Genomic DNA, 27,027 nt, shown 5'->3' with positions numbered 1-27,027 from the left:
CTAAGCATAATGCCCTCAAGTTCCATCCATGTAGTCACAAATGGCAGGATTTTCTTCTTTCACATGGCTGAATATTATTCCATTGTACATATATATACCACATCATCTTGTTAGAAGGGCTGTCGGGCAGCCTGGGTGGCTTAGCGGTTTAGCGATGCCTTCAGCCCAGGGTGTGGATCCCCCCCTGGAGACCCGGGATTGAGTCCCACGCCAGGCTCCCTGCGTGAAATGGAGCCTGCTTCTCCCTCTGCCTGTGTATGTGCCTCTCTCTCTCTCTCTCTCTCTCTCTCTCTCTCTCATAAATAAATTAAATCTTTAAAAAAAAGAAGGGCTGTCATCAGGAAGGCAAGATATAACAAGTGTTGGTGAGAATGTGGGGAAAAAAAGAGAACCATTGTGCATTGTTGGTGAGAATGTAAACTGATTCACCTACTATGAAAAACAGCATGGAAGTTCTTCAAAAAAATTAAGAATAAAACTACCATATTATCCACTAATCCAACTTCTGAGTATATATCCAAAGGAAATGAAAATAGGATATCAAAAATATATCTTTACTACTGTGTTTAGTGCAATATTATTCACAACAGTCAAGATATGGAAACTACCAGAGTATCTGTCAATGGATAAAGAAGATGTGGTATACATATACTATGGTATTTTGTTCTAGCAGCCTGAGTTGACTAAGATACCAGCAAATGACAAGTTCTAGACTCCATATATAGTATAGCTAAGCAAATGTTAGGTATTACTAATTCCTTCTGAGAAATTAAATGCTTGAGAAATTATTTTTTGTATATCTCAACAATCACTGCATATTTTCATTTTCTTTTGCTTTTACTTTCATAAATCTGCCTCCGTACTTTAATTTGTGAAGGGGTCTTAGTAACTATTAGAGTGTATGTGTGTTTGTGCATATATATGTTTAAAATGATTTTTATTCTTCACATTTTTGACTGTTTCAATCAATAGATTTGTATTGGCTGGTTATAAATCTGAGTCTTTGCTATATGCAATCTCTATAAGAATTTAGAAGTATCACATTTTTTTCCAAAAAATAAAGTCTAAAACAATTTAGTTTTTGAGAATAATTTTGCCTTAAAATTATTTATACATTTGGATGGGGAGAATGAGGACATATTTAAATAATGTTGAATTTCATAGCAGTAACAGTCGAATAGTTCGGACTTTCTCACTTTTCTCCAACTGTAATTTCATCCTTTCACAATCTATTTCAAAGGAATCTTTCTGAATTAAATGTATAGGCAAAATCTCAGTGGTTCCCCACAACTAAGAGGATAAACTTTCAACCTCCCCCATGACCTGGTGTTGTTCCAACTCTCCACTCAATCTCCAGAATTAACTTTTACAAATATTGGCTCCAAACGAATTGGCCTATTACTGAACTTCAAATGCATTAGTTACACACCTCAGCAACCTTGTTCATGTATTTTTCCCCTGCCCAGGTCACTTTGCTGTCCTTTCTATACATAAAGTCAATGTTCATGGAAGTCCTACCAATGAAATGGAGTCTTCCTTGACTATTCAAGTACATGCTGGGCATTCCCTTTTATTAATGAATGGATTTCTTATTTATACCAACAATCTTTGCCCTTAGAATCCACTCATTTATCCTTCAGATGGGTGATGGGTGACTTCTGTATACCAGAGACCCAATCTCCTATAGTGACATATAATACATACTATGTTTTCTACCATCAAGGAATTGACATATGAGTAAGTCAACAATTGTATTGCAGAGAGATATCTCTTGAAAAGAATTCTGCTATTGGAACTCAAAGGAAGAGCTTATTTTATTTAAATTAATCTAAGTTTGAATATTTTAAGTGAAATAATGTCATAAGAGCTCTTGCTAATAATTGCCATAAGAAACTCCATGAGATGATACACCTGCCATTCAGTGAATTCTACAGTAAAGTGAAACAAGTAATGCTAAAGCAAAGCTCTGTGACTTACAACCATTGTTTGCTCATTAATATCAATGCTTCAGATACCAAATCATTCTGGATAATTACAAATATATTGTGAAAACTGCCTCTTGGACAATTATAATACATACAGAAACTGTAAACTTTATGGATAAACACTGAGGAAATAAATTATTTTGCTTTGAGGAAGTAAACTATTTTGCTTTCTTTTGGAAGGCAAGTAAACACTTTTTTTTAAAATATGAGGCTCACATACTATCTCAATATGAAACTGAGAAAGGCAGCGTCACAATGAAAACTAACTAACTGGAAATTTTGTTTTTATAGGCAAGATAAAGCATCTCTCTTTGGAGGCATAAGAAGATTTCCACATGCACTAGATAATCAAACCACGTATACATAAATGGGGACTCTAACTAGGCAGTACAGTTTGATATCATAGCAAAAGTGTGTAAGTACAGGTGGATTGTGGTTTTCAAGATAAAAAAAAGATTTTTTAAATGCTTAGTTGATTTTTATAACTTAGTAGTACTGAGAATCTGCAATTAGAACAATTAAAAGGTGACTATTCATTCCAGTTTAGATCATGCAGAATCTGTTTTAAAATTATATATAGTTTAAAATCCAGTGGTGTGCTGATGAATGTTTAACAACAGTTCTGTGGTGGGGAAGGGTGTGATTTGTAGCATTTGTCAAGCTCTTGTGAGTTGGTACAAGTTGGCCCCATTGTATCACTGGTTTGTTCTGAGATCATTTCAAATGATACTTGGTATTAACTTTGTGAAAATGGCAATACTATGAAAGTATAACCCATTTTTCCCAGAGCATACTCCATGTATAATCACTTGTATGTTGCTAAATGATGATTAATATGTTCATTGCTGTGGACTGTCAGGTACATTGTTAACTCTAAAGAAGCATTCTAAGTACTGTCTTACAGAAAGAAAACAGCTACCTGAGATTAATTGATATGCTGTTCCTTGGTCACCGGACTTTATGTGGTTTAATCAAGTCTTGGGAATTATCAGAACTAAAATTGTTCCTTAGTTTTAGATGATTAATAATACATCACTTATTAGTACACTTTGCCTCTTTTTAAAAATATTTTATTTATTTATTTGAGAGAGAGAGACAGAACAAGTGTGGAGGTGGGGGCAGAGGGAGGGGGAGAAGCAGACTCTCTGTCAAGCAGGGAGCCCTACAGGGGGCTCTATCCTAGGATCCCAAGACCATGACCTGAGCTGAAGGCAAACGCTTAACCAACTGAGCCACCCAGGTACCCCCAGTACTCTTTACCTCTTAAAATGTTTGTTTTAGTTTTTAAGCAGAATAATCTAAGTACTGTCTGATATAACCTAATTTAGGAGTCAGAATATGTAACATGACTCATTAAAAACAAACTATTAAAATTCCTGTCAAAAGTTTTTGTCGTTTGCTTGTTGTGTTTTTAATCACAGGTGTAATAAAATTAAGTACACACATAAAATGAAGCCACATTTCAGGAAGCTTTCAACAGTTCCGGATACTTCAACATTTAAACCTCATTGCTTTCTGTTTGTTTGGTTCTCAAGTTATTATGCCTTTGTTTTGAGGGATCAAGATTTCAAAGTGAGTTTTCTAATTAAAAAGTCATATCAGGAAATAGATCTTGAGAACCATCTGAGACTATATTTCAAATTCCAGACAATTTTACTCCTTTCAACTATTATCCCAAACTAAAAGTAGTATGTAAGTGGTAGTTATCTCTAGTTAACCTTCTTTGCTGAAACAATTTTCTTAGTATTAGTGTACCGGGATTATTAAAAGATATTTAAGTAGTTTCAAAATTGATTTTAGAATTAATAAATGATACTTGAAAAACAAACTTCCTTACAGGAATTATATCACAGTAAAAGATTTTTTTTCTTTTTAAATCAAAGGATTATTGTCCCATTTAACATAGAAATCTAAGCTCTAGGCCACTTGTTTTTCAGGGTCCATATGTCTGAACTAGGATAGAGAGTAAAATGACTCACTTAAATAAACTTAAATAGCTATATCAAATACTTGTAACTACTGCAATAATTTTATAGAGACTATAATGTAAATGCAGCCATAAAACGGATCAGGTCAAGGTCAATTATAGCCTACTTCTTGGCAGGCTTTCTTTGATAACAGCTATCTCTATGATAAATCAACACATTTATAGATGCAGTTCCAGTTTTAAAAACAAAGGCATTTATGTATAATGCATAAAACTTCTAACTCAGAAGCCACAAAGGTCTGACCCTTTGTGAAAAGGGAGCTAATGGCTAAGCCAGCAGGGTTCCAAAAGAGATAATGGTGTCCTACTGGTAAGTAAAACTTAATGCAGCTCCAGAAAGTTAGCAATTGATTTTCTGCTCACTAGTGAGATCTCTTCTCTCCCCAAGAGTGTTCCTAAGACAGTAGAGATTGGAGCATTCACTTTATAAAAGTCTATTAAGCTTTTCAGAACTGAGGTATACCTTTTAGTGCACAAAAAGAAGTATAACATCCTGTTGACCTTACAGTGACCTTTGTTTCATGGATGTGTCCAATTCTAACATTTATATCTAAAAAAAAAATCCAGAAAACAGAGGTTCACATGACTAGGTATAAATGGATTGTCTATTTTTATACAGCGACACATTAACTACTGGGGATTTACTGTTTCTATTTACCTACTATAAAAGTATAGTGCGGGAAGCACCAGTGCAAACTTCAAGTTTGCATGAGAGACATGAGAGACTCCTAACTCTGGGAAATGATCAAGGGTAGTGGAAGGGGAGGTGGGTGGGGGAATGGGGTGACTAGGTGACGGGCACTGAGGGGGGCACTTAACAGGACAATAACTGTGTATTATAGTATATGTTGGCAAATTGAACTCCAATAAAAAATATACAAATAAAATAAAATAAAATAAAATAAAATAAAATTGCATTAAAAAAGAAAGAGGGAGACAGAGATGGACATACAGACAGAGACGCTTACATCCTAACAAATTTCAAAGCTCTGGGTCCAACTCTGAATGCGACACATTATACTTTGGTCCTGTGCACTGATTTCTGTATGATTCTCCTGAGGATTCTGACTCGTTATGTTGCCAAAAACAAAGCCCCTCAGATGTTTGATCACATAAGGGTAGAGGTTGTTCTCTGTAATACAAATAGTGAACTAAGATAAATACTAATTATATGAGTGAAACATAACATGTAAAAATTTTTTTGAAAATGGAATTAGAATGAAAAAAATATATTAGTGTCTTTTATTATTTTACTTAGCAATATTAAGATCAATCACTGCATCTAAGTGCTGTATCACTTTGTTTTAAATGAAGTAGAAATAAGACTTTGAATAAATATAGTCAATATACTAATAGCTGAACATTAAACTTTACCAGATAGGACTAATTTGTAGATTCATTAACGGTATTAGATAAATGTTAATTTTCTGATATTGATAACTGTATTATGATTATGTAAGTCATTAAAATTTGGGGGACAGTGGGTAAAAGGTACACAGGAATCTTATATGCTATTTTCAGAACTTGTTTCTAAGTTGAAAACTGTTTCAAAATAAAGATGCTAAAATATGTAAGATACTGGACTAAAAACATTTATTTTTCATTCTCAGTTAAATCCCACCAAAATGACAGAGACTAGATCAAGGAAACAGTCCATTATCACACTAAAAAATATGTGGATGTCTTCAGCTAACTGGAAGATTTGCAAATTTGGTGGGTAAAAGGAAGCAGGTGGGATCATTTGTCTGAAGAACCAGAGCAGAGAAAATTTCCACCCCAAACAGGAGCAGGAGGGTTTGGTTCTGCTTTTCAGGAAAAGAGCTATTCTTCCCAACAGATCTCTAGAGACCCTCCAAAATTAGCAACAGTGAATTCTGAGATACAATTCAAGAAGCAATAATCGTGCCATTTCATTAGTCAGGACTTTCCAAACATTTCTGAACTCCAGAATATACAGATGATTACATTCATGTGGAACAGTAGAATGGCACAAGGAGAAATGTGTTTTAGGTAGATTTATCTGAGGAAGCTTGTATAACATATGCAGAGTGGAATTATCTTCAGACAAGAAGAGTGTTCAACATGGTAATACAATAACATAAGCCAAGATCACGGATAGATTTTCTACTGTGCCAATGATACTGTACTGATTTTGACTTTGTGCGGCACTATGAACTTTGAAGTCATGTCTAGGAACATCAGGAGAGAACATCAAGGTCAAATGAAATGTCTACCAAGTACCATTAGTCATAAGCATACCTTTTTTGGCTTAGGCATTAGGCAGTAAGTATCGGAATCAGCGCGTGGGATCTGTGCAACTTTGAAGCAGGTAAGAATTAGGACTGTTAAGAAAATTAATAATAAAATGTTAACACTCTGGAAACCAGTCACAGATGTTAATTTCTCTTTCTCAGTTTGGTCTGATACCAATGAGATTTAGAGTTAAAGGACAGGCAAGAATCAAAGATAATGGAGACTTCTGCCATGGGTGGCAGAATTAACTAATGGCAAATCAAGAGATGATGAGTTAATTTTTGTTGTTTAATATGAAGGAAAGGGACAGTAGACAGAGGATGAGAAATAAAAAGGAGGAGGTATTGGGGCTACATGGAGATGTTCCAGTGAACCCTTCTAGTAAGTAGCTGGACATATGGGATTTTTCTTGGAATAGAGGGCACTGAAGAAAGTAGAAGGTCATAGTTAAAGCTGTAAAAGTAGATAATCATGGAGGAAAAAAGGAGAGGAGGCAAATGAACAGTGAAAGAAGATGAGAGGGGAGAGCCATGACACAGACATCACTAGATAAGAATATATTAACTGCAGCAACCACAGACACTCATATCCAGTGCTGACCTCCTTACATTTTGTTTACTGTGATATTATAAAGAATCAGAAACCATTATGGAAGGGACAATTAGAAGAAAAATAGTAACCTTAAAGTTTATTTAATACTGATATTTCAATTATGTCCCTTTCTTGCAACTGATAAAAATCAAATAGCAATAAACATGTTCTAAAATGTTTCCTTCATTCCTTCATTTCCCAGTGAAATTTGTTCCTTTTTATTTGACATATATTGGAAAGGCTCTAATTGAATTCTAATTCAGCTGCTTTTATTTTTTCTCATAATTGTGTTTCAAGTGTCATTCACATGAATGCCTACAAACACAAATACTTTTTAAATATGAATCTTAATTTTTCTTTATCTTGACCTAAGAAAACTGATAATGAGGTGGCCCCTGTCTTCTGGGTTAAAGGTTTTAAATGAAACCAATCTGGCAAGGACTGATTGCAAATCATCACTGGCTTGTTATGTGTTCAATAGTCTGTTAACTTCATGGTGGTCTCAGATCAATTCTTGGAGAACAAATGTCCATTTCATTAAAATTCCTACCTCAACTGCAACCAATTAGTATCCCAAACAGACTCTGAGAAACCATTCCCCTTATTCTTCACTGGTAAGAAAAGTTCTCTGTCACTCTGCAAGTACATGAAATAGATGTTATATACCTGTTCTGGATTTAAATCAAGAATTCTGTCCCTGCAGTTTTCTTTGTTGTATTTTTAATGACAATTGTGTCTCTTCAAATAAAATTCAAATTGTGACCTGAAAAATCCTGGACATGTATTATCCTACAGGATTCTGTGATGACCAACTGAGAGATACCAAATAGTCTGTAAATTTCTAATTCATAAAAAATTTGAAGGTTTCCAAAAATATATGGAAGTGCAAATGTTTTATCACACACACACACACACACACACACAATCAAACTGATACAGATGAACTCTGTTTCAAGTCACTATATCTAGCTTAGCTGTACAAGCTTACAAAGGACTCCCCAAAGAAATCCTTCTATGATTCCAAACCAAATATCTACTTGTGGTTCCAAACCAAAATAATAAGAGAATAAAGACTAGATTTAGAAATACATCGTGTCTGAGGTAGTATGAAGTATATTCTAAAGTACTTTCTCATTAGTTTACTAAAGCCATTTCTTGAAGTTCTCCAAAACACAGCATATAAGACTTAATTGTATGTCAAGGGGGAACATCTCTTATAATTTATAAATCAAATAAAGATTCCCCATCTTTTCATACAAAAGGTTTTCATTTTCCTGACCCCTGTGTAGATAAGTGTTACAGATTCAGAAAGTAAGTCAGAGTTATATTGGATCATTGCCTCCAATTTTCACTCCCACACCATAATAGGATTACTCATATGTGATTTTTGCCCTGTGATTTTGGGGTGCTTCCCACTGGAGTAAGGGGAGTATATCCCTTTAAGACATTTGCTTTAGTCATTGCTATGACTTCCTCTGGACAATGAAAGATGGATGGAAGTGACACTGTGCTTATTACTAGCTGAACCTTTGGGAAGTATTCCACATTTCTGCCAACTCTCCTGGAGCTTCCACTCTTTGCCACTTAAAGAATATACTCTAGATAGCTATTGCTCCTCAGCATGGATCTCAGAATTAATATATAAGGAACAGACTTGAATCTAACCCAAAACCTGGAATTCAGCATAACTCAATAGAACTCATGCAAGAACAGACATGGTCAGTTAAAATATAGTCACGCTGTAGACCTCTGACAATGAGATAAATGATTGGTATGGCAAACTATGCTTTTGGGTTGTCATGCAGCATTATCACTATAGCCTGCCTAATAAAATCCCATGGTAGGGTCCTACTTTCAGCTATTTGCCTTTCCCTTGGAAATTTTAGGAGATAACAGATGACAGAAATAAGGATACTAGTACAGCAGGTCTGTGGAATCCAACAAACCCTTACTAAGCACTAACTGAATGTAGGGTTAGATTCTTCAAGAGATTCAAATCTGCTGACTTTGTAGAGCACCACCAATCAATGGTGTGTACTCATCATTTATAGAATAATGTATACAAAGTATCAGAAGACCTATACTTTTAAGTTCCTATGGGACATATACCAAGAATGACCATATCTTGGACCATAAAACAAACTTCAGCAAATTTTAAAAAACTGAAATCTTACAAAGTGTGTTCTCTATCCACCATAGAAGCAAAATAAAAACAACAGAAAAATAAAGGAAAACTACTAACATTTGGAAACTACACAATATGCTACTACATAGTCCAAAGATCAAATAACAAGGCTCAATAAATATCAAAACTACGTTGAACTAGAGGTGACATTGGTGGGGGGATAGGTTAAATAGGTGACGGGGATTAAGGAGTGCAATTGTTGTGATGAGCACTGGATGATGTAGGGTAGTGTTGAATCATTGTATTGTACACCTGAACCTAATATCATACTGTTTGTTAACTAACTGGAATTTAAATAAAAACTTAAAAAAAATACATTGAACTAAATAAAAATGAAAACACAACTTACAAAAAATTTATGAGATGAAGCCAAACCAAGTGCTAAGAGGAAATCTGAAGGCACTAAATGTCTATGTTAGAAAAGGGAAGAAATCAGGGTGCCTGGGTGGAACAGTCACTTTAGTGTCCCAACTCTTGGTTTCAGCTCAGGTCATGATCTCAGAGTCCTGAGATGGAGCCTTGCATCAGGCTCTACACTCAGCACAGAGTCTGCTTATCCCTCTCCCTCTGCTCCTGCTCCCACACTCTCATTCTTTTGAGTAAATAATATTTTAAAAAAGGGGAGAAATATCAAATCAATAAGTTCCCTCCTGAAGAATCTAGAAACATATCAAAATGAACCTGGAGCAAGCTGAACGAACAAAACAATAAAGACAAAGGCAAATATCAATGAAAATTAAACAGAAAAGCAATTGAGAAAATCAGTGTTCTATGGAAAGTGCAATAAAACTGCCAAACTTCTAGCAAGACTGATAATGAAAAAGACAACACAAATTATTATCAATAATGAAACCATCACAACTACTACAAACCCTCCAAACATCAAAAGAATAATAAAAAATAATTCTATATATTTTAATTAGTCAATTTAAATGAAGCGGACCAATTCTTCAAAAAACAGAAAATGCCACAACTTATCCAAAGTGAAATTGGTAATTTGAGTATTTCTGTAACTACTAAGGAAACTGAATTCAAAATTAAAATCCTTTCAAAAAAGAAATCTTCATGTCCAGGTGATTTCACTAGAGAATTCTACCAAACATTTAAAAAAGCATTAGCACCAATTCTATACAACTTCTTCCCCAAAATAGAAGAGGATGGAATACTTTCTATTTATTTTATGAAGCCAGCATTAATGTGATATCCCTTATCGAATATCCCTTATGAACTCTTCACAAAACAATTTTATAAAACATTAGCAAATAGAAGTCAGTGATACATAAAAATAATTATACCATGATACAGTGGAGTTTATTTTCAAGGCTGGTACGCTATTCAAAAAGTAGTCAATTTAGCCCACTATATTAACAAACTAATGAAAAAAACACATGATAATATTATCTGATGCAGAAAAATAATTTAACAAAACTCAACACTCATTCCTGATAAGAACTTTTAGAAAAACAAGAATAGAGAGATAGAGAGGAGTACCTTCAACCTGATAATGAGCATCTACAAAAATCTGCAGCAAGCATTACACTTAATCGTAAAAGACTGAGTGGACTGAATGATTTCCTTCTAAAATCTGGAACAAGGGGGTATTCCCGGGTGGCTCAGCAGTTTAGCACCTGCCTTCAGCCCAGGGCGTGATCCTGGAGTCCTGGGATCGAGTCCCACATCAGGCTCCCTGCATGGAGCCCGCTTCTTCTCTGCCTCTCTCTCTCTCTCTCTCTCTCTCTCTCTCTCTCTCTCATGAATAAATAAATAAAATCTTTAAAAAATAAATTAAAATCTGGAACAAGGAAAGGATGTCTGGTCTCACCACTCCTATTCAACACAGTGCACATAGATTGGAAAGGAAGAAATAAAACTGTCCCTATCTGCAGATAACATGATTGTGCTGTACTAATGGCAACTGGTGCATATTGGAACTGTGTCCTCATTTTGCACTTTTTTGATACAAATCAGTCTCAACAGTAATGATTAATAACTATGTATTATTAAACTTAACTGAATAAATAACTAAATCTGGAATTGCGAAACTTAAGATTTTTGTTATGATTTGGGGTTGGGGAGGCACCCTAGGATTTATATAATTTATAAAAAGCAGGCATTATAAAATAATGCCTGCTCACATAGTAAAGAATACAGAAAAAAAACAATTCTTATATATGCTGTTACTTAAAAACTTTGTATTTTCAGATGCAAATTTTAATATATTTATATATACCTTAAAATTTCACTGTGAAACGCTTTGCTTGATGCCAGGAGGAATTTTTGCCCAAATTACATAGTATAAATCACTATCATGAAAGATATCAAAACTGAAAGCAAGAATCTTTAATAATTATGTAATGCGCATAACACATTTTATTAAATTAGTGCAACACAGAAGTAACTTTAAATACCATAGTATCTTAAAATAGTAGTATAGTAGCTAAGATCTCATTTGGGGCCTTTACAGAGTAGGCTGTATATTTTCTTTGTTAGCTGTTTAATTAATGATTTTGCCTTCAGTCACTCCAGGAAATTTTAATTTCACTTTCAAGGAGCTTAAGTCTTCATCTATCAGAAATAAAAACAAAATTAGCCATCCCTAAAAGATAGCTCTCTGTTTGGACTTATCAAGCAGAAGGGGAGGTTTCTGCTCCTATCCATCACCTTTTGGGTCTTGTCTCCACACAAGTGAGTAAGTAAAGAGGGGTATACAAATTCTTGTAAGATATTTGCATTCTTCTCCATTTTTTTCTTCAGAAGTCCTCACAAATTTTGTCAGTTACTAGTTTGCCCGTAAGTGCTTCCCAGGTACTTGAATGAGAATATGTGCAAGATCACTGTACCTAGTAAAAGAAAAACTTTTTCAAATGTCCCAGTATGAGAATTCCTAAGAAGATACTTGTAAGAATCTCACCTTTGTCATTAAAGCTAAAATCATTTTGAACAACAGTTTTGAAAAGAGATTGAAATCATCAAAATAAAACCCAAATGAAAGAAAATCTAAAACCTATATACTGTTAGTGTTAGTTTCTTTCTCCCCTTTTCCCATATTGTTTTTTTTTCTATTTTTAAATTAATTTTTATTGGTGTTCAATTTACCAACATACAGAAAAACACCCAGTGCTCATCCCGTCAAGTGTCCGCCTCAGTGCCCGTCACCCATTCCCCTCCAACACCCACCCTCCTCCCCTTCCACTTGCCTCCAGGGAAGTGAAATGTTTCATGAGGATAGATTTATTGTAATAACTATCAGTCTAATAGAATTAATGAAATTTCTAGAGGAGTTTAACTTACCCTGAAAGGATGGTTTATATATTAGTATTATATAAATATATTTTTCAATGAGAAGCTGCTTTTTTCCTCCCACTAATGGAATTTCAGGTCAAGAAAGTTTATAAAGAAGTATGATTTAGAGTGTCCCCTTTTCTGGGCACTATAGATAGTAGGCGGAAAAGCCAGAGTAGCCAGTCCATTAACATAGAAATCTATTAACACAATTCTTTCAAAGCTATTTTTGCAAATTTAATAAAGGCAGATTTTCAGGGGTTGAAATGATTAGCTGTAATGTGACTTAGGTTAAAGCATAGGACATATAATCAGACCCTTTATCAGAATGTTGCTTTTCTTTTATAGATAAAATATAGACCACTCGTCAACTCCTTGTAGTATGCCACAAGATACATAGCATGCATCAAGATGGTCATATAACTTTGATATCGATTCCATTTATAAAACCACACATGCACTTATATCGAGTAATTAAAAAACAAATGCAGAAAATAATAATGTGATACCACTTCACACTCACCAGGATGGCTGAAATTTTAAAAAAGAGAAAACAACAAGTTGGTGAAGATGTTAAAAAACTGGAGCCCTTACACACTGTAAACATATGGTTTGCAGTATCTGAATGTGAAGTGGTACAACTGTTGGGAAAAACAGTTTGTACTTCCTCAAAAAGTTAAACAGAGATACCTATGACTCAGCAATTTCACTACTAGGTATACACCTAAATGAATTCAAAACACGTTTACACAAAAACTTGTACACTAATGGTCACAGAAGCGTTATTCATAATAGTGAAACAGTAGAAACAACCCAAATGTACATCAAATGATGAAGGGATAAACAATACATATTACATTGTTGGAATGGAATATTGCTTAGTCATAAAAAGTCATGGAGTACTGCTACATGCTCCAACAAGGATGAACTTTCAAAACATGCTAAGCGAAAGAAAGTAGTGACAAAAGACCACCTCTTGTAAGATTCTATGAACAGGCAAATCCATAGAGACAGGAAGTAGATTAGTGGTTGATAGAAAATAGTAGGGTGGAATTGGGAGGTATGGGGTTTATTTTTGGAGTAATGGAAATGTTCTAGAACTAGACAATGATTATGGTTGCATGACATTGTGAATACAGTAGCCCTCCCCAACCACTTACCTGTGGTTTCACTTTTGGGGGTCTCAGTTACCCCTGGTCAAGTGCTCTCTGGAAGCAGATGATTTTCCTGACATATTGTCAGAAGGTCACTAGTAGCCTAATGCTACGTCACATTGCTTACATCAGTCACCTCACTTCAACTTATCACGTAGGCATTGTATAATCTCACATCATCACAAGATGAAGGGTGAGTACACTATAATAAGATACTTTGAGAGAGAGGTGATTTACATTCCTTTATTACAGTATATTGTTATTATAATAGTTCTTTTCTATTATTAGTTATCGTTAGTCTTGTACTGTGCCTCAGTTATAAATTAAACTTTATCAAAGGTATGTATTTATAAGAAAAAACAGTACATATAAAATTTGGTACTATCCACTGTTTTATATATCCACAGGGGGCATTGGAATGTATTCCCCCATTGATAAGAAGGGAACTACTGTATACTAAAATCCACTAAATTATACACTTTACTTCGGTTAAAAGAGTGAATTTTATGTTATGTGATTCTGAGTAGAAGACCAAATGCATTCAGGGACCTAACATATAAATTAAAGTAATAATTAATGAGTACCTCTTAAATCTTCCCCTACTCACTTTTTCCTAGCAATCACTAATCAATTTTCTGTCTCTATAGATTTGCCTACTCTGTATATTTCATATAAATAGTATCATATAATAGCTGGTCTTTTGTGACTTGCTTTTTTCACTTAGCATGCTGCTTTTAAGGTTTATCTATGTTGTAGCATGCAACAGTACTCCATTCCTCATAAGGTTTAATAAAATACTTTTGAGTTATGTAGATAATTCTCAAAAAAACCCAAAGCAGAATTATTGGCTTTAATTTTTTTCCAGATATGGATTACCATATACAAAATATTGAGGAAACATCAGAATTTACATGAGCAGAGTATTAAACTGTATCAGTAACAACTCTCATGAATGAATTTAGAGAAATAGACAATAGTTGGCACAAAATAATGTGCCCACTATGGAAACAGGTATTGCTGTTTCACATGACCAGCCCCTAAAAAGAATTGAAATGAGCCTAACTGGAACCACAGGAATGTACATATTAATATGATAAATATAAAGAGATAAGGATGAAAAAATCAAATATGTCAGTTCAAAGCCTAGTCTGCAGAGAAAAAGTGATTAAGGAGGGAAGGGAATTGAGAAGTCTCCAAATTTCAGTATGAAAAAATATATTAGAATGTTCAAGTTCTCCTTAAATATAAAAATATTATCTTACCTGTGATAATGAAAGTTCTTTAATTACTTTAAATGTTATTTTTTCCAAATACCTCTCCATAAAATTATAAAATATATTTTAAGAATCATATCACATATAAATAGTAAGCTCATATACACAGTCATATACACACTAATGTATCTATAGTTGTCATAAACTTCATTTATATGTAAGAGTAAATATAGAAGAAATCAAAATCATTTGTGAAATGAAAGGGCACAGAGCCCTACAGAGGTCCCATAAACATAACTGTAAAAATATATTAAATTATTATACATGATGATTATATTCTGGGCAATTATGTTTAATAAGGAATAAAAAAAGAAAAAATAGAAAAAATTGCTGAATGTTACAAAATCACGGAAATCTCTTTTAAAAATACAGTGAATTTTTAGAGAATCAGGGTGCCTGGATGGCTTAGTTGGTTGAGCATCAGATTCTTGTTTCAGCTCAGGTTAGGATCTCAGGATCCTTAGATCAAGTCCCACATCAGGGTTCTGTGCTCAGCAGGAAGGAAGCTTCTCTCCTCCCTCTGCCTCTAGTCCTTCTCTCTCTCTTTCTCTCACATAAATTAAAATTATTTGTCTTTAAAAAAGACAAATAGTCAATATTCTCATTGAAAAACTCAACCAAATTAGCTATTAAATAATATAAAATTAAAAGAATATTGGGGGTTCACTTTGTCTTTCTAAGTTTTGCCAAGATTTAAAAAATTGGTAATACCCAGTGTTGTAAATAGGTATTCTCATGCAAAATATAAAGGCATATAAATTTGTAAAGACTTTTTGGGAGACAGTTTGAAATTTTATTTAAAAAAATTAAATAGAGAACATACACTGTTTGTCCTTCTCCGATTGACTTATTTCACTCAGCATAATACCCTCCAGTTCCATCCACGTTGAAGCAAATGGTGGGTATTTGTCGTTTCTAATGGCTGAGGAATATTCCATTGTATACATAAACCACATCTTCTTTATCCATTCATCTTTCGATGGACACCGAGGCTCCTTCCACAGTTTGGCTATTGTGGCCATTGCTGATAGAAACATCGGGGTGCAGGTGTCCCGACGTTTCATTGCATCTGAATCTTTGGGGTAAATCCCCAACAGTGCAATTGCTGGGTCGTAGGGCAGGTCTATTTTTAACTCTTTGAGGAACCTCCACACAGTTTTCCAGAGTGGCTGCACCAGTTCACATTCCCACCAACAGTGTAAGAGGGTTCCCTTTTCTCCGCATCCTCTCCAACATTTGTTGTTTCCTGCCTTGTTAATTTTCCCCATTCTCACTGGTGTGAGGTGGTATCTCATTGTGGTTTTGATTTGTATTTCCCTGATGGCAAGTGATGCAGAGCATTTTCTCATGTGCATGTTGGCCATGTCCATGTCTTCCTCTGTGAGATTTCTCTTCATGTCTTTTGCCCATTTCATGATTGGATTGTTTGTTTCTTTGGTGTTGAGTTTAATAAGTTCTTTATAGATTTTGGAAACTAGCCCTTTATCTGATATGTCATTTGCAAATATCTTCTCCCATTCTGTAGGTTGTCTTTTAGTTTTGTTGACTGTATCCTTTGCTGTGCAAAAGCTTCTTATCTTGATGAAGTCCCAATAGTTCATTTTTGCTTTTGTTTCTTTTGCCTTCGTGGATGTATCTTGCAAGAAGTTACTGTGGCCAAGTTCAAAAAGGGTGTTGCCTGTGTTCTCCTCTAGGATTTTGATGGAATCTTGTCTCACATTTAGATCTCTCATCCATTTTGAGTTTATCTTTGTGTATGGTGAAAGAGAGTGGTCCAGTTTCATTCTTCTGCATGTGGATGTCCAATTTTCCCAGCACCATTTATTGAAGAGACTGTCTTTCTTCCAATGGATAGTCTTTCCTCCTTTATCGAATATTAGATGGCCGTACATTTCAGGGTCCACTTCTGGGTTCTCTATTCTGTTCCATTGATCTATGTGTCTGTTTTTGTGCCAGTACCACACTGTCTTGATGACCACAGCTTTGTAGTACAACCTGAAATCTGGCATTGTGATGCCCCCAGCTAAGGTTTTCTTTTTTAAAATTCCCCTGGCTATTCGGGGTCTTTTCTGATTCCACACAAATCTTAAAATAATTTGTTCTAACTCTCTGAAGAAAGTCCATGGTATTTTGATAGGGATTGCATTAAACGTATAAATTGCCCTGGGTAGCATTGACATTTTTACAATATTAATTCTGCCAATCCATGAGCATGGAATATTTTTCCATCTCTTTGTGTCTTCCTCAATTTCTTTCAGAAGTGTTCTATAGTTTTTAGGGTATAGATCTTTTACCTCTTTGGTTAGGTTTATACCTAGGTATCTTATGCTTTTGGGTGCAATTGTAAATGGGATTGACTCCTTAATTTCTCTTTCTTCAGTCTCATTGTTAGTGTATAGAAATGCCATTGATTTCTGGGCATTGATTTTGTATCCTGCCACGCTACCAAATTGCTGTATGAGTTCTAGCAATCTGGGGGTGGAGGCTTTTGGGTTTTCTATGTAGAGTATCATGTCATCGGCGAAGAGGGAGAGTTTGACTTCTTCTTTGCCAATTTGAATGCCTTTAATGTCTTTTTGTTGTCTGATTGCTGAGGCGAGGACTTCCAGAACTATGTTGAACAGCAGTGGTGAGAGTGGACATCCCTGTCTTGTTCCTGATCTTAGGGGAAAGGCTCCCAGTGCTTCCCCATTGAGAATGATATTTGCTGTGGGCTTTTCGTAGATGGCTTTTAAGATGTCGAGGAAAGTTCCCTCTATCCCAACACTCTGAAGTGTTTTGATCAGGAATGGATGCTGTATTTTGTCAAATGCTTTCTCTGCATCTAATGAGAGGATCATATGGTTCTTGGTTTTTCTCTTGCTGATATGATGAATCACATTGATGGTTTTACGAGTGTTGAACCAGCCTTGTGTCCCAGGGATAAATCCTACTTGGTCATGGTGAATAATTTTCTTAATGTGGTGTTGGATCCTATTGGCTAGTATCTTGTTGAGAATTTTTGCATCCATGTTCATCAGGGATATTGGTCTGTAATTCTCCTTTTTGGTGGGGTCTTTGTCTGGTTTCGGAATTAAGGTGATGCTGGCCTCATAGAACGAATTTGGAAGTACCCCTTCTCATTCATTTGGGGAATATGAATAATAGTGAAAGGGAATATAAAGGAAGGGAAAAGAAATGTTGGGAAATATCAGGAAGGGAGACAGAACATAAAGACTCCAAACTCGGGGAAACGAACTAGGGGTGGTGGAAGGGGAGGAGGGCGGGTGTTGGAGGGGAATGGGTGACGGGCACTGAGGTGGACACTTGACGGGATGAGCACTGGGTGTTTTTCTGTATGTTGGTAAATTAAACACCAATAAAAGTTAATTATTTATGTAAAAAAAAAAATAAAAAATAAAAAAAAAAAAAATAAAATAAAATAAAATCCCCAAAAAAAAAAAAAAAAAAAAAAAAAAAAAAAAAAAAAATTAAATAGATATGCCTTTTTATCCAGAAATTACGCTTCGAGAAATTATTTCTAAAGATATCACATCAGGCACTTCCATGTTTTGTAGATAACAAGGTGAAAGCAGAATAAACACTACACAAGAAAAGCACAAAACAACTTCCATTTGCATTTGGTTGCTTACATCTTCTCCAAGGGTTATTTTAGTTTTACAAAATGAAAGTATATATTTAAGTTTAAAACTGGCAAGTGGAAGGTATGAATTCACATTAAACTGTGAGCTTAGAAAATTAGAAATTCAATTACTTACCTTACATGATAACCTATTTTCGTATGGTTACATATGGGTAGAAACAATGTCTGAAGTTTTACAAATAGACGTTATAGATAGATGTGCTCCCCCACCCAAATAACAATTTGGGTAGAAAGACGAGCAGTAGAGCAATGGTTTACTATATAAGCAAGACAATATATTCTGTCTTTAAATATAAAGCTTTTATCTGCTATTTCCTTATGACATAGATAATACAAACTCTACATGTAATTCTAATCTTGTTTTCTGCACCCATCTAAACTATTACACCCAAATTAAAGGAACGTTGTAAATCTAGGATACATTATAAGAATACGTTATCTTTATGCACTTTTATAGTAGTTTGGTTGATTGAGACATCTTGGTATCAAATGTATGTTTTACTTGCCTTGTGTTTATATTTTTCTATGTAAAGTTACCATATGCAATCTTCTACAAAAAAATCATATCAAATGTGCAAATATGATATGGCATGATATTCTTCCTAGTGTTATTTAAAATACAAAATAGAAAAAGAAAGAAGGTATGTCACAGGAAATTGAATTGATTAATCAATTAATCAGTATATCCTTATACTTAATTAAGTATATACTTGAAAAGGATGATGTCTATTTGTATTAATATGGAAATATGCCCACATTATGTTACTAATGTACACGAATGGATAAAAGAAAGCACATGAAACATTATTAACAAGATATATGAAAGGATATTTGTCTAAATGTAAATGGTAGTCACCTCTGTGGTGTGGGATTTTAGGTGATCTTTATTTTGTGCTTTAATCTATTCATTTTCAGTAAGTACTATCACCCCATGAGTGCAGAAATTAGTTCCTGAGGGGAAAACAAATCTTGGCTATTACAATGGTTTATGGCATTCCAAAAGCCACAGCATATAAACAGATATACCATATATCCATCATTTTAAAATCTCTTGGGGGGAGCAGTTAAAATCTGAACTTTTCTATAAAGATTGGAAAACACTGCTTTAAACTATGGTTTCCAGTATTTGAATTTTCTACATGTGCAGTATTGTTTAATCACACATGCGCACAACATAAACAGAACTATTTTCACTTTGAGAAACAAAGTTTTCTTTATTTTGAGAAAAAATAGGTTTATTACATTTTAGGAATATTTCCACCATGAATGATAAAAGTAGGCAAAAAATGTAGTATGGCTTAAATAGGTAAGACCTAGTAATTGCAGGTGGATAAGGTATTTCTATGCTTTAGAATATTCATTACAATCCTTTAAAAAATCTATTTACATCAATCCAGATTCCTTTACAGTAAACTTGAGGTCTAAATAATCTCCTAGAAAAACTGTACCAGGCAAAATTAAACAGGCAAGGAAGAGTTTATGAAAGGCCACTGTAGTAGGGGGGAGAGAGAGAACTCAACTCCACTAAAACAAAAGGTGAGAGAGATTTTAAGCAGTGGGATGAGCTAGTAGAAAAGTACTGGAGGACACTGGGGGAGGGGATTTGTCAGTATGATTAGGCTATGTGTGTTTGCTAATTGACACTTATCAAAGTTAGACTCCTACTCTCCCAGAGAGACTAGAGAGAGGACACCTTAGCTCTCTTGATGATTCCCCATCAAAGGGAAGGCTCCCAAGTCTCTGAGAAACATGTCTCTGAGATGTAAAAACTGACAAGAGCCTGTGAGTTGATTTATACCTCAAAGGGGAAGGAATGAATGGACATTTTCAAGTTTTCTAAAGTTAAAGCTCTAAGAACATGGAGGTGGGGAGCCTATAATGATGAAGAAATCTGTCTACAGTCAGCTAAGCTGAGGGAACATTAAGGCTGTCTTCGTCACTAAGCACTCTGAAAAGTGCTTTCATTTACAAGGCCCCTAAGTTAATTTGTGGTTTACTAAAATGACTTTTTATTGTTGTCCTACAGCTAAAATTAATGCAACACCCCAGAGTGACTCCAAAAAGAGCAGCTAAGTGCATTAACCTGAGGGGTAAAAATGTCTCCTATAATTTTTAAAAAGGGACACAGGATATTGGTGAATTAAAATTGCAAGTAAAATATTTTAAACTTTAAAAAATAGCATATGCACATTTAAGGGGGCTCCTTCTAATTCCCAGGAATGATGACTTATTGTGGTAGTTAGTATTCAGCATAATATTCCTTATTAGGAAGACTTAACTTTTCCTTTTCTTCTCTTTTTCTTATCCATCAAACCCTTTTGCTACCCTTTATTTTTTTTAGAGAGGGAGAGAGAATGGAGGAGGGTGTGCAGAGGGGGAGAGAGAGAGAGAGAGAGAGAGAGAGAGAGAGAGAGAGAGAGAGAGAGAGAAACTTAAGTAGGCTCTGCTCCCAGCATCGAGCCTGACTCGGGGTTCGATCTCAAGACCCTGAGATCATGATCTGAGCTGAAATCAAGGGTCTGCTGGTCCACCGGTTGACAGACTAAGCTACCTAGGTGGCCCAATTACTCTTTCTAATTAAGATAAAAGAAGTAGCAAAAGGGGTATAATATTTGTAAAATGAAGAAAATTACAGAAAATGTAAGAGTGTTTAAGAGATTTTCTCCTGTTTAGTCATCAAATATATAATTTATAATTTTATTAATCCTTAAGACATATGCTTACATGATGTGAAACAAAATATCAAATGACAAGGAATGAATTTTCTTGTTTGCAAGTAGATAACTGAATAATTGTGTGCTGAGAATTATGGGCTGGTGTATGTTCACCACTGAGAACCATGGGGAGTGTGAAATATCTTTCTTTATGTGTGTGCTGCAGCAAAATTAAATTGACTGGACAAAATAATCGTTAGCATATCTTGAAGAATTTGGGGGTTCTATCTAGTTCTTAGCTCACTATAGCTCTTTATTTGCAATATTCTGCATGCTTTTTAAAAATAACATGGCTTTAAATTGAGAAAAGGAAAATGTGAATATTTTGAGGTTACTGTGGCGGAGCACATTCAAGTCAGACTTCACACACTGTAAAATCTGAATACTTAAATGTGAAATTGCTGAAAACAGCATCTCAAGGCTTCAGGACAGTTCATTATGGTAGGCTCTGCTGCCAATGTGATCTTGAAGGCCACAGAAAAAGTGCATTGTGTTATATTTTAAGACTGCATCATAATTAAGTGCTACTGCTGTGTTTGTGGCTTCCAGAAAAGTTATTAACAGCACTCTGTCAGATAATTAGAAACATAGATCATGCAGATATTTCTCTTAATTTGCTAGAATTCACACCCTAGTATAATTGTTCTATTCTCTCTGTTTTTGGGGAGAAGGCACTTTTAGTATCAAATTTATATGTCTAACATCTTGTTAGTGAACAAATCCACACATTTACCAAGAGTTTCTCTTCTGATCTCTTTCCTACCTTAGCTGTCATATATATATATATATATATATATATATATATATATATATATGAAATATATATATATATGAAATGCAAACATGGAAGCATATATATATGCTTGGAACATGGATGCATATATATATATATATGAAATGCAAACATGGAAGGTATGAATTAGATATATATACAAATAGATATTTTACTTATGTAGACACATACTACATCATATATATAGATCTATCTATTATCTATCTATCTATCTATCTATCTATCTATCTATCTATCATCTATCTATCATCTATCGGGCGAGAGCACGTGCAAGAGCACTCTGTAAGTCATACAATAAATTTTATACAGAAATACAGACTAATTAACCTTCTTCCTTATATTGTCCTTTTGGACATTAAATAAAGTTGAAGCCTAACAAAAATTTGTATTTCTAGTAGAAAAGTCAATCTGTGGTTTCCTAAAACCACATGTGTCTGAGGTTTCCGAGTACACACTGTCTCCCTGAAACTGTTTTCCTTGATGGTTTTTGCCTGCTTGGAAACAGATCGAACCCTAATGGAGAAGAGCAGTGCCTATACTTCTTAAAGGTGATCCATCCAGTAAGAAAATCATTATCTTATAAAATAAAATAAAATGTTTTCACCAATTCTTTGCTCCACAAAGGACTGCTCCACAGCACCCGCTCTTTAACACTGTTTTATATTTTGTATTTGAGACAAGGGCTGGGCATAAGGGTGGTAAGGGGACCATGGGGAGTTTGTGTTATTTTCACTATTCCATCTTCACAATACACTCAACTATAAATATTTGGAACAAAATGACTACATGTGTCTAATCTTTACTTAGATGGTAAAAGACAAGTCTTTGTGTAAATAAATGACTGATATAAGGTTCATTTCCATTTCTGAGGAACATACAGACAACATTTTTTGAGCATTACAACACTAAAGTGGAGTCTAGGGATGTGTTTGGGATTCTTTGATGAATAGTCTTATGGGGTCCAAGGAGGTTAGATTTAGAGAAACAAGAAAGTAACTCAACTGATATGTGAAGAAGAGAACAGTTTCTTTTTTCTTCATCTCTCCTCCCTGGCTTCCTTTGCTTTTTATTTTCAGAAGTGCTAGCATTGAAAATGCCTCCAGGGTGTAAAAGGAATAGAGGAAAAGGAGGGGATTGGGTAGAAATTCCAGATACCAGTGAACTTTGAGGCAAAGAGACAGAAAGAACAGATGGAAATACCAAGATACAGAAGGAGGAAGGAAGTTAACAAAGTTCTTCTCAAATGGTTATTTGTAAGCACTGCTTGTATTTTAAAATGAAAATGTTATATTGTCAAGATTCTATCGCTTTTTAAATTCATTCAGTGGCTGTTAATTCAGGGCCTGCTGTGTGGGAGGCTCTGAGGATCCTGTCCTCAGGTCCAGAGAGGCACACAGGCTCTAAGTCCTTGCTACTCAGTGTGTGCTCTGGGCCCTGCAGCACTCGCTCAGAATATGCATTTTTACATGATCTCCTTTTAATTCCTATGCACGCCAAACATCTGAGAAACGCAACTTGAAATATATGACTATAAAAGTATGTGAAACAGACGTGTCTTGACACTATGAGAACACATACTTATGTTGGGGACTAAAGAAGACTTCACCTTCAAGGTATACATTAGACCTGAGGAAAGCACTGGAGTCAATCAAGTGAATGTATATGGTGAGGGTGGACAGTGATCTGGGCAGAAGGAATACTCCTTGATATAATTAAAAAAAAACAGTTTTGCTGGATGGTAAAGTATAATATGGCAAATGGATGGTGGCGGGGGGTGTGAGGTGAGTGAGGACTAATGGTTGATGGTTTGACAAACCAGCTAAGGATCTGGGACTTTATCCTTTGAGTAATGTGGAGTGAGCCACTGGTACTTTTGAAGCATCTGTTTTTCACCATGTGGAGAATGGTTTTGAGGCAGGTGAAGAGGCAGCAGAAAGATGCCCCAGTCTTAGCACATAGGAGCCTGTTTCTTCAGGCCTGGAGTTGTGTAAATTGTATCTTAGTTATTTCTTTGTTTCAGAAATACAGAAGAAATCAGTATAGTCCTGAAAAAGTCTTAGATGTTTTTCACTCATTTTGTGTTCTAGAATGGAAATGCTTTCTTTTCAACAAAGCAAAAATCAGTAGTTTGTGAGGTCATTTTTCTAGTCTGCATGGACTAGAGGGAGGTCACTATTTGCTCTTTTACAATCAGCTTCAAGGCAGCAAGAGACAAAAGTCATAGCTATATAGAGGACAAAGCGGAACTTCTAAATGGATTTAGTTTAACTATTTAGATTTATTTTATTCATTTATGATTTTATTTATGATTTTATTTATTTATTTATTCATGAGAGCCACAGAAAGAGAGAGAGAGAGAGAGAGAGAGAGAGAGAGGCAGAGACATAGGCAGAGGGAGAAGCAGGCTTCCTGTGGGGAGCCTGATGTGGGACTCGATTCCAGGACCCCGGGATCACTGCCTGAGCCAAAGGCAGATTCTCAACCACTGAGTCACAAGGCATCTCTAGTTTAACCTTTCAGATTTAAGATGCTTAATTCTCTGAGATCTGTTCTTACTGAAGTACATCAATGATGAAAATAGCCAAATCTGAGCATCAGAACATCTGCCTGTCTACCTGCTGCATGATCTTCATAGTTCTGGGAAGCAAAAGTACTTTAAAACAATAAGGGCTTATATCTGGGATTATGAGTGCGTGAGTATGCATGCATGTTTATAAAAGTGACAGTGGATAACTGAGGATGAGTGAGATGGGAGGTATGTGTGTGTATAACAGGCTAATCAGTTCTGAGCAGTGATGGAAAGGTCTCACCATGGACCTTTATAACTATGACAATTTCTACACTTGAACTGAACTCAGAATAAAATAAAATAAACTATTTAAGATCACTTTCAATACGATTTTCACAATATCTTATGCAATCCCTGCTGCAAACCTGTAAACTCAGCCTGAATTATCTGCAAACACTGACTCACCAGAGCATAAAGTTGTCAGAAACTCCAACAGCTATTTAAAGCCTGTGTGGAAGCAAGTGAGCATTACTATCAATATTCAGACACACCACAACCTTCCATAACTTGTACTTCAATCCAGATTTGAATCTCTAGGAAAGAACCTTATTTTTGTACTTTTGTCCTTTCTCTGTTACTTCTTTGTTGACCTGTTTGATCTCTTATCCCAGTTCATGCCTACCAACATATATATTAGACAAGAAAATTCAGGTTCTACTCAGGCTCCATAGGGAGCAAGTAAGTCAAGGCAGTGTTAGCAACTCTATGTTCCATACAAATGGGAAATACGGGTAAATATTTCTTATGTTTTAGCAATTCTGATTCTTCATATGAGGGCAATGATGTGGAAATTCTTTACTTATGTTGTTATAAAAGATATTTTTTAAGAGTAGTTTTAGGTTCACAGCAAAATTGAAGGGAAGGTACAGAGATTTCCCATACACCTTTCTGCCCCTCCACATGCACAGCTCCCCCATCACCACGATCCCCCAAGCAGAGCTGCTCATTTGTTACAGCTGATGAGTCTACACTGACACATCACAATCATCCAAAGTCCATAGTGTACCTTAGGTTTTACTCTTGGTGTTCTACATCCCATGGGTTTGTACAAATGTATGCCATAGTATCATATAGAGTATATTCACTGCCCTAAAACTCCTGTGCTGCATCTATTCATCTCTTATTCCCCCACCCATAATCCTGGCAACCATTGTTTTTTTTTTTTCTGTCTCCATAGTTTTGCCTTTTCCAAAATGTCATAGAGATGGAATCATACAGTATGTAGCCTTTTCAGACTGGCTTCTTTCATTTAATAATATGCATTTAAATTTCCTCCGTGTCTTTTTGTGGCTTGATAGCTCATTTCTTTTTAGAATTGAATAGTTTTCCATTGTCTGACTGTTCCACAGCTTATTTATCCATTCACCTCCAGAAGAATGTTCCGGTTGCTTCTGATTTGGGGCAATTACGAGTAAGGCCAGTATAAGATCCATGTACAAGTTTTTATGTGGACAAAAGTTTTCATCTCCTCTGTGTCAATACCAAGAAGCACAATTTCTGGATCACATGATAGGAGTATGTTTAGTTTTGTAAGAAATCATCAATTGTCTTCCAAAGTGGCTGTACCATTTTGCATTCCCACCAGTAATCAATGAGAGTTCCAGTGCCTCCACACCCTCGCCAGCATCTAGTGTTACTATTCTCGACTTTGGCCATTCTGATAAATATGTAGTGGTATTTCACTGTTTGTTTTAATTTGCATTTCCCTAATGACCTTTGATGTGGTACATCTTTTTATATGCTTGTTATCTGTTTATCTTCTCTGGTGTGGTGTCTGTTAAAACCTTGAGTCCACTTTTTTATATAAATTTATTTTTTATTGTGTTTAATTTGCCAACATATAGAATAACACCCAGTGTTCATCCCGTCAAGTGCCCCTCAGTGCCCGTCATCCAGTCACCCCCACCCCCCGCCCACCTCCCCTTCCACCACCCCTAGTTCGTTTCCCAGAGTTAGGAGTCTCTCATGTTCTGTCTCCCTCTCTCATATTTCCCACTCATTTTTTCTCCTTTCCCCTTTATTCCCTTTCACTATTTCTTATATTCCCCAAATGAATGAGACCATATAATGTTTGTCCTTCTCCGATTGACTTATTTCACTCAGCATAATACCCTCCAGTTCCAACCACGTCGAAGTAAATGGTGGGTATTTGTCATTTCTAATGGCTGAGTGATATTCCATTGTATACATAGACCACATCTTCTTTATCCATTCATCTTTCGATGGACACCGAGGCTCCTTCCACAGTTTGGCTATTGTGGCCATTGCTGCTAGAAACATCAGGGTGCAGGTGTCCCGGCGTTTCACTGCATCTGTATCTTTGGGGTAAATCCCCAACAGTGCAATTGCTGGGTGTAGGGCAGGTCTATTTTTAACTCTGAGGAACCTCCACACAGTTTTCCAGAGGGGCTGCACCAGTTCACATTCCTACCAACAGTGCAGGAGGGTTCCCCTTTCTCCACATCCTCTCCAACATTTATTCCTGCCTTGTTAATTTTCCCCATTCTCACTGGACTGAGGTGGTATCTCATTGTGGTTTTGATTTGTATTTCCCTGATGGCAAGTGATGCGGAGCATTTTCTCATGTGCTTGTTGGC

The 27,027-nt window shown here is 35.5% G+C and overlaps 1 protein-coding gene and 2 non-coding genes across 3 annotated transcripts in view; 2 read left to right on the top strand and 1 right to left on the bottom strand.

Annotated features, from left to right (window-relative positions):
- The window catches only part of IL1RAPL1 (interleukin 1 receptor accessory protein like 1), a 1,386,881-nt gene that overhangs the window by 501,244 nt on the left and 858,610 nt on the right, over nucleotides 1-27,027 (bottom strand). The window lies entirely within an intron of this gene.
- LOC121483718 lies at nucleotides 24,425-24,504 on the top strand. Its single transcript, XR_005985827.1, has one exon. It is a non-coding gene; the product is annotated as a small nucleolar RNA U2-19 (small nucleolar RNA).
- LOC121483716 lies at nucleotides 24,649-24,718 on the top strand. The gene has a single exon (XR_005985826.1). It is a non-coding gene; the product is annotated as a small nucleolar RNA U2-30 (small nucleolar RNA).

Source organism: Vulpes lagopus, chromosome X (genome assembly GCF_018345385.1).
Source record: "Vulpes lagopus strain Blue_001 chromosome X, ASM1834538v1, whole genome shotgun sequence".
Classification (NCBI taxonomy): domain Eukaryota; kingdom Metazoa; phylum Chordata; class Mammalia; order Carnivora; family Canidae; genus Vulpes; species Vulpes lagopus.
The sequence above is the reverse complement of the archived record's forward strand: the minus strand, read 5'-3'. Positions and strand labels throughout refer to the sequence as shown.